We start from the raw sequence: 9,788 nt of genomic DNA, 5'->3' as shown, positions 1-9,788 counted from the left end.
GGGAGCGTGGCGGACCCAGGGGCGGAGCCTGCAGGTTGGGAAAGAGACCGGAAGCTGGGTGTGCGAGGGGTTCTAAAGGCTGTGGAAGCGATGTAGGAGCCGGCTTCCAGGCCCAAAGGAAGGGAGTCTGTCTGTGAGTGTTTGTCCCCCAGCGGAAGGCCTCTCGCCTCATCCTTAAAGAAATACCCAACTACCTTTCTGGAAGATTGGATGCCGCGGTCCTTTCTTGCCACGAAAGTCCGCGACGCCCTCACAAGGATTGTTTTTTTTGTTTTTTGTTTCTTGATTAATACAACCCCAGGAACCAGCACAGTGCCTGGCACAAAGTGTTACAAGAATGAAGTGAAAGAGACGAACATTGGTTATTCAATTCCTGATTCATCCCAAACCAGTGTTACTTGATTATATAGTTGAAATGCCCCATCGCAAGGGAGTCATTAGGCTTTTTAAAAAGTAAAGGTTTTGTTTTCTTTTTCTTGTCTTTTTTTTTTTTTTTTGGTAGGAAGAAAGAAATCGAATTCTTGAGGTCTCCAGTGTGTGCTGAACCACATAGGGTTCTCCAGTTAGAGAGCCAGACTCATAACACAACTGTCTGAAGAAAGCTTTGTGGGGATTACACTGGGATGTATGACGTGCTTGGTGAGCCACTTCTAAGGTACTGAAGGAGAGGATTTTCTAGGCGGGGTACCAATGGATGCCATTCCTCTGATGTGAAGCCAGACACCAGTTTTGGAATGGATGAGTGACAATCAGCTGTACTCTTGACAGGAACTAGAAAAGTATCCAATGCCTTTTATATAACTTTAGGGATTCTTAAATCAATATTTACTGAAGAAGGGGGAAGGATGGGACTGGGAAACAGGAATTATTACTTCAAGATTTGCTCTTGAGTAAATCTATTTAAGATTTCCATCTCAGAATTGCATGGTTCTCTGGAGAAACTTCAGATTTTGAACTGGAAGCAACCTACCTAAGATGTCATCTAGGTATTCTAGCCTCCTTAGCTTTTCTAAGATGAGAACTTACATCTTTTTTAAAGATAGAATTTAAATGATTATCCCAGATGAAGAGCCAGGACCAAAATCTGTGTACTAAAGACTTCTGGTATTCTTGAATCTAAGGATCAATGGCCTATCTGGATTTTGTATGTTTATTTTAGCTGAGCAGGTCAATCAAAAGCAGGTTTTCTATACTTTTACTGGATGTTCTGTTAATAGATAGGTGGCAAATCTATATTTTATCAGTTCAATCATAATGGAATTGTTTTCATTTTTTCAGTTCTTGGAGACCTCATGGAGCATCAGATGATTAGAGTAGCCAAGATTGCTATTGCTAGCTTCCCCATCTCTAGTTATCTCTTGCTGATTTCTCCTCTGTGTGCTACTTAAATGTGTCCATTTCCTCATGATTTTGTCATTGGTCCATTTATCAGTTTAGATCCTCATACAAGTAAAATTCCTATGGCTTCAACATCAAAGCCTCCTATACTCATATTCTTAGCCCTGAGGACATTCTCCCAAACATGAGGTCTCTATTTCAAACTATCCAGAGATGTATCCACATGGTGTCATTTGTCATGTAAAACTTAAGTCCAAAAGGAAATGCTTTCCTACCATAGCAGCCCCCACCAACCCTCCAGCACAGGCAGCCTGCTGCAGACTTGTTTCATTCATCTAATCAACCTTGTATTCATTCTCTACTTCTTCTCTCATGGAAGTAGCCATTAAACTATCAATTTTACCTGAGAAATTGTATTCTTGAATTTCTCTGGTTATCTCTCCCCCCCCCAAAACTCACTTTTTGGCCTAAGTGTTTTCCCCATTTTTCACAAGGTTCCTTAGCTTGCTCAATAAAGCTTTTCACAATTGGGCCTCAATCCCTCTCACCAGCCTCAGCAATAACCATTTTCCCACAAACTCCCTACTCTCCAATCATTTCCTGAATATATCTTCTGGTTCTTTAACATGTCCTTACTTTTGCACATGTCTTTCCCTTTCCATAGGATGTTTTCTATACCAGGGTTTCTCAAATGTTATTGAAAATAAGAACCAGGTGGATTGCTTGTTAATACAACTGCCCATACCATTCCCCGGGTCTGATTTAGAAGATCTGGGATGATCCTGAGAAGCTATATTTAACAAAGGACCCTCACATTGACTCTTACCAAGTATGTTTAGGAAACACTTTTCTCTCTTACTCTACCTTCAGAATGTAATTGTTTTTACCCTCTTCATCTGGAAAGGCTTTCGGAATGTACAGGTAGAATTCAGTCCTCCGGGACATCAGGCATCTGCTGTAGAAGCACTTGATACATCCTTTTCTTACTAACACTAACTAGGTTGTATTCTAATTTACCTGACTGCACCCCACCCCTGCACCTGCAAGTTTTCAGTGGCTTCTGTTAACTACAAAATAAAATCTGCACTCAAATCAATTCAGCAAATGTTTTGAGTGTCTACTACATATCAGATACTATGTTATGTCTGCTACAGAGTTGAAGAAGACATAGTCCCTAACCTCAAGGGGTTCACATAGCTGGGAAGGAATGTCTCTGCATTTAAAGTCTTTCAAATCTTGGCCCAATGTACCTTTCTCTCACTGTCTCTTAAAAGCCTCTTCACACTCTGTGTTCCTTATATTGAATAACGAATGAAAAAAAACAATTCTTAATTCTCTTATGCACTGGACAACTTGAATTATTATATTATAGGTTTCCTATACAAGTCCCTGGCTGCCTTACCTCTATCTTTTTACTAACCTCTTTGCCATGGAATCTCCTTTTACCCATCTATTCAAATTAAATTCCTGCCAAACTTCAAATTTGATGTCCTCTCCAAGGCCTTCTTTCATTCCTCCCACTATAAAGGAGTCATTCCTTCTTTTGGACTTCTATTGTATTTTATATGTACCTCTCTATTAAACTTAGTTATTTCCAAATTATAATTATTAATATTTCTCCCTTACTACTCTGTAACCACTTTGATGGCTGGATTGATGTTGTATTCATTACTATAATCTCTTCAACCTAATATGATGCCATGAGGCCTCATAATAAACACTTGATGTAAATTTGTGAAATAAGTGAAATTTAGATTTTTGCTTCGTATTTGATGGAGGCAGAGTAATTTTTTGCAAGTTCTAGAATGGAAAAGTGATCACAAGCTAACTACCTGAAAGAGTAATGTTGCTATATACTGGAGGAAATATGAACATAGGAGAGATATACAAGAATGCTCAGAGCAGCACTATTTGTTATAGCCCAGACTGAAAATATACTGAATGCTTACCAATAGTAGGAAAGGTAAACAAATCATGGTATAGTCAACCAATGTCATATTTTACTGTCATGAAAATGAATTAACTACAATTGTACACAAGAACATTGATGAAACTTAAAAATATAATATTTTGTGGAAAAACAAAACCTAGAGGAATGCATGCTATGTCATTCTATTTATAAAAAGTTCAAAAGAAGCATTACTAAATTTTATTGTTTAGAGATTGATACATAGTGGATTTAGAGATTGATACATACATACCTATAAAGAAAACTCCAGAAAGCAGTTACCTTGAAATACACAAGTGTGAGTACCTGTGGCAGTGATGAAGGGGGTTTTGATCAGGAAGGGATACATAGGACAGTATTAGCTACCCTATTTTGTGACCTAGGTTGGGGTTATATAGGTGTTCATGTTATAACTGTTATCCTGTCTCTATATGTTTGTATACTTTTGTACATATTTGTTGTGTTTTGTAATACAATGTTTCTTTAAAGATAATATTCTAGAAAATTGGATACTATTGTAATTAAAGGTTTCACCCTTAGGCAAGGTAGTAGGGAATTATATATGACTCCACTTAATGTTATAAGGATGTTAAAAGATCACTTATGTATTTGGAGTACCAATGTTATATTTTATTTTTTATTTAATTAAAGTAGAAATGAACTCTGGCTTGATTTTTCTGGCAATATCAAAGGAAATGATTAAGAACATAAACTTAGCACCTCAGGAGCTAATCTCTAAAAAAGAAATTATGATTGCTTAATAATAACATTTAAATTTTTAAATTCAGTGAAAAGTACCTTATCTGTTGTCATACATTTGAAAAGATACAAAAACACTTAAGTTTGCAATCCCATATGAGATGATTATTTACTATGTATTGTTATTAATGTATATAGACTTTAAATCCCTCATATTCAAAATTTCTGCTAAATACAATATTAATAAACATGGATAAAATAGAGCGTATCAGTTGTTAATTGAGGTTATTATTCCTTAACATGAAAATTTACAATTTGTTATGAACTAGCATCTGTGACAGTTTGAATTATTGATCAGAAAATATTCAGTCCCCTTTCCTCTCATTGAGGACAGGGTATACCTTATTACTTCATTGATGTTGGGTGTGGTCATGCAACTTGACTTGCCCTCTAGTACATTGGCAGATTTGACCTTATGTGTGCTTCTGTGGTTTGGCTTGGTCCTTGTGCTCTAGTGGTCTCTCATAAGAAGAACATGAGCAAGGTAGCTACTGCTCTTCAATCTGGGCCCCCAAATGTATACATGTGGAAGAAACCTGAACCCAGTCCACAACCTAGAGGCAAGTTCAGTCAACCCACAGCCTGAAGAAGAGCTACCCAGCTAAGCCTTTTCTAGCCCAGCTAAATCTAATAGACCTTCAGGACTTTGGGAATGAGTATAAATGCTTATTGTTGTATTCTGAAGTTTTGAGGTGTTTTGTTACACAGCATCCTCATGGCAATAGCTGACTCATATATAGGCAATAAATAAAACAAAAGTGATATATCACAGATTCACATGAGAAAATCATTTATCCACTCTGAAAATCAGTTTATCTTGTATACCATGTTCAAGATCAAATCTTGAATAGTCTAAATTCAAACTTTAATAATAACAGCTGAAATTCTTTGGTTACTTACTATGTACCAGGCACTTAAATGGATTATTTCATTTAATCTTTACAAAAACACTTGCTAGATACTAGTATTATCTCCATTTTATAGAATGGCATATAGAAATGACTCACCTCCTGTCCCTATCTCTCCAGCATCTAAAACTACTGTCCCCACTTCTTAATTATTTGTACTTACCAGTTATCCTTCTGCAAAACCTCATGGACCAGTCCCTTAATCTGGAATGCTTCTTCCTTTCCCCAAATTTCCCTGGTGGTCTTCTCATCATCTTTCAGCTCTCAGAAGAGGCTTCTAGAAACTTCCCTGGATTAGATCTGGTCTTTGGTTCCATGTACTGGTTTCCTGTTGTTGCTTTATTAAATTAACACCAACCTAGTGACTTAAAACAACACAAATTATTATCTTTTAGTTCTGGAGGTCAGAAATCCTAAAGTCAATGTATTGCCAGGGCTACATTTCTTCTGAAGGCTCTGGGGAGGATTTTTAAAGGTTGCCTGCATTCCTTGGCTCATGGCCACTTCCTCCATCTTCAAGGCCAGGAAAGTGGCATCCTTAAATCTCTCTCTCTTCTCCAAACCCCTCCCATCTCTCCTTCTGCCACATCTCCTTTTCTGGCTCTAATCCTTCTGCCCGTCCTCTTTTAAGGACCCTTGTGATTCTATTGGGCCTCCCTGGATATTTCAGGATAATCTCCTCTTCTCCTAATCCTTAGTTTAATCACCCCTGCGAAGTACTTTGTGCCATGTAAGGTAACATAGTCATAGGTTTCAGAGATTAGGATATGGACAACTTTGAGGGCCATTGTTTTAACTACCCCAATATACATTCTCAAATTTCTTATGTTTCCATATGTTCCTCCATGACATTTATCACAGTTTCCAAGTTTATATTTGCACGATTATTAATATATCACCCCTTTGTCACTTGAGGACAAAGACAGTCTTGTTCATTATATCTCCAGCTTATTGCTCAAAGCTTGGCAAATGGTAAGACCTCAAAAAATATCTGTTCACTGAATCAGTGAATGAACAAGTCAACATTGAAATACAGCTTTCTCCAAAGCTATTATACTCTTAAGGAGTATTAATAAAATATATATAATCTTCAGAACAAGGAACATGAACATGGTAGTTTGTTTTACGCTCATTGGCTGGTCACAGGGTAAAACACCTGGAATGTTTTGCTTGGTTGTAAGTACCACACTTCAAGCATTAACGAGGCAAATTGGGGCATGTTTAAAGAGGGTGACATTATAATGAAGGAACTGAAAACTCCTGTAAAAATTAGAGAATTTATAATGTTTGAGGCTTAATCAGTAGAGACAAGGAAGGATGTGAAGGAAAGAAAAACCCATCATCAAAATTATCATCACCAATATGACAGCAGTTTTGTGTATGTGTGTGTGCATGTGCACACTGCACATGTATTTTGAAAAGCATCATCTTTTTTATTATTTTTTTCTATTTTTTTATTTTTTTTTATTTTTTTTTTTTTTGTCTATCATGGAAGTGGTATGTTTCCATCATCTTTTTTAGTAGCAGTTTGCCCCAGCAGGTAATTTTGTAACATTTTCTCAGGTAATTACTCTTATTTTTTAAATTATTATTTATTTATTTTATTTCAGAGTATTATGGAGGTACAAACGATTTGGTTACATAAATTGCTTTTGTACTGTGCCCATCTCTCAAATAGTGTGCATTGTACCCCTTAGGTGTGATTTTACCCATCCCCTCTTGCCCACCACCTCCCACTACCTGCTTGATTTCCAATGAATGTTATTTCCATATGTGCACATAGGTGTTGATCAATTAGTTCTAAGTTAATGATGAGTACATGTGGAGTTTGTTTTTCCATTCTTGTGATACTTCACTTAAAAGAATGGTCTCCAGCTCTAACCAGGTTAATACAAAAGGTATTAGTTCACCATTATTTTTGTGGCTGAGTAGAACTCCATGGTATACATATATGTCATTTTATTAATCCATTCATGTATTGATGGGCACTTGGGTTGTTTCCACATTTTTGCAATTGTGAATTGTGATGCTATAAACATTTGAATGCAGATGTCTTTTTTATAGAATGTCTTTTTTTCAGATATTATTCTTTAGAGAGAATTTCAATAGTCCTGACAAACATACATACAATTATTTTAAAATGATGGCTTAAATTGCATTTTGGCATAAAGTAAATACTCAAGTAGAATTAATCCAACTAACCATAGAAAAAATTTTTGATGGTGCAATAAAAACTACTATTAACTTTACTCCTTGAAATCCCCACTGATGGAAAGAAATCAAATATTTAAAATATGATTTTGTTTCTAGAGAGTGTATTTTTAACAGTAGAAAGTGATTACCTCTTTCTCTAGTGCTAGGTGCTATATCTGCTCAAAGTTTTTCCCTTTGCCCAAATTAAGATGGGCCAGACATTTTGTGAAAACCCTTACATACTGGTCTCAGAGATTTGATGCTTAGAACTATAGGTGTTTCTTCCATATCATCAGAATGATGACACAGATTCTTGGATCCAGGAAATGCATTTCCAAATAGTTTTATACATTGTACCATCATTTGGATATTCTGTCATCTATGTCGTATGTCTTTATTCATTCCTTTATTCAACAAATATTGACAGAATGCCTACAATATGCCAGGCTCCATTCTAGGAACTTGGAATGCACTGGTGAAAACAAAACAAACAAAGATCACTGTTGTCATGGGGAGCATTCTGGGGGGTGAGGAGGAGATGGAAAACAAACAATAAAAAAACAAAAGTAGCATATGGCAGATGGTGGTAAGTTCTACGGAGAAAAATAAAGCTGGGCAAGGGGATAGGGGTTCTTTGGGGGCAAGGGGGTGAGAGGAGAGGGTTGCAATTTTAAATATGATAGGATAAGAAGGTAATAAAGACCTTCAGAAGGTGAAGGAGTGAACAAAATGGGCATGTGGAACAGGTTTCTAGGCAGAGGAGAAGCCATGCTAAGGCTCTACAGTGAGACCATGCATGGTGTATTCCAGCCAAAGTGAGGAGGCCGGTGTGGCTAGAGCAGAGTGGACTGGGGGGATTACAGGATGTTTGGACAGGGAGGTCCTGGTGAACTAGGATGGGGGGTCAGTATTATTTCATGTAGGGGCTTGAGGACACTTGTGAAGATCTTGGCTTTTAACTGGAGTGAGGTAGGAAGTCACTGAAGGGTTTTAACCCAGCCCCACTCTGGGTTCTGTGTAGGAAGATGGTAGCAGGGTCAAGGTATTTATAGGGAGGTCAGTTGAAAGTCTACTGAGATAACCTAGGTGAGAGATAACTCTGGTTCAAAGCATGGTATTAGCTGTTGGTGGTGGCAAGTGGGCAGGTTTCTATCATAGAACTTATGGGGTTTCCTGCTGGATTGGATGTGGGTCAAAGATGACTCCAAGGTTTTTGGCCTCAGCAAATGGAAGCCTAGGGTCATCATTAACTTAGAGGAAAAGGAGCAGGATTGGTGTGTGTTTCTCAATTAGGTAAAATTTAGATACAAATCTCATGTGATTGTACTTAGGTATAATGAAATTCTGGAGGTAAAAGAAGGTGTTAAAAACTTTGAATAGGTAATACAATAAGGGTGACTGAGGTAGGGGACTATATCTCATTTTTTATACATTAAATGGTTGGTGTAGAAAACATTTTGCAGTGAAGTGCAAAATGTTAGGTGCTTTAACTTCTTTCTGATCAAGAATGGACAAAGATTGAGTTCAGGAGTTCAAGACCAGCCTGAGCAACAGCAAGACCCTGTCTCTACCAAAAATAGAAAAAATTAGCAGAGCATGGTAGCACATGCCTATAGTCCCAGCTACTCAGGAGGCTGAGCCAGAAGGATCTCTTGAGCCCAGGAGTTAAAGGTTGCTGTGAGCTAGGCTGACCTGACGGCACTCTAGCCAGGGCAACAGAGTGAGACTCTGTCTCAAAAAAAAACAAAAGAATGGACAAAGGTATAAGAGACATAGATAAAGTGCTATGCAGGCAAGCCCCAGTCACAGGCACCATCTGTCTTCATTATGAATTAGGGCAATCAAACGTTTATTTTTGCAAAATTACTATTTTTTCATCATGACTACTTTTGTATTCATTACTGTGATTGAATAATGTACACTATGAATATTTGGTCCTAAGAAACAGACAGAACTACTGATAAAAAGAATGTGTAAATGCTTGTTGAGCTGCTTAATAAATAACTATTTGATGATGATTCTGTAGTATGTTTAAAGGGCAATTCTTCTTCTGTTGCTTTAGAGAGTTCATTTGGCATTCCAAAAATGGATGTAATTTCAAGAGGTGGCCAAAATGTATCAGTTAGCCTGACAGCTAGGTCTTTTTAACAGATCTATAAATTTCCAATTTCCTATGCCCTCTTAACCATGGTAAATCATCCTGAACAAGATCATTCTTTTGAACAACAGCCTTCTTATTAGCTGAGATCAACTGAGATTAGAAAATGAAAAATACACCAGATGCTGAGAACTCTTTATGAAGCCACATTTGTAGGATGAGTATTGAATGAAGATTAATGTGTTATTTTCAGCTTCTAAATCATTGATTTAAAAATTTATTTTCTATGTCCCACTACTGGATTAAACAGTAATATATATGTGGATAGTTTACTTGCTTGCAAGTATTATCTTTCAGCCATTGGGTTTATGTATTAATGGAAGGGAATGATTTTTAATTCAAATATATCTTGCTCTGCATACCACTTGTGTTTCTGAAAGTGCTGCACATTAAATTGGGTAAATTGATTATGTTTCCCATTGAATTATAAATTAATGACTAGATTCTTTGTGTTAATGTCTGATCCATTTTCATTTGCTCTTTG

Source organism: Microcebus murinus, chromosome 7, assembly GCF_040939455.1.
Source record: "Microcebus murinus isolate Inina chromosome 7, M.murinus_Inina_mat1.0, whole genome shotgun sequence".
NCBI classification, from domain to species: Eukaryota; Metazoa; Chordata; class Mammalia; order Primates; family Cheirogaleidae; genus Microcebus; species Microcebus murinus.
Note: the sequence above shows the minus strand (reverse complement) of the source record.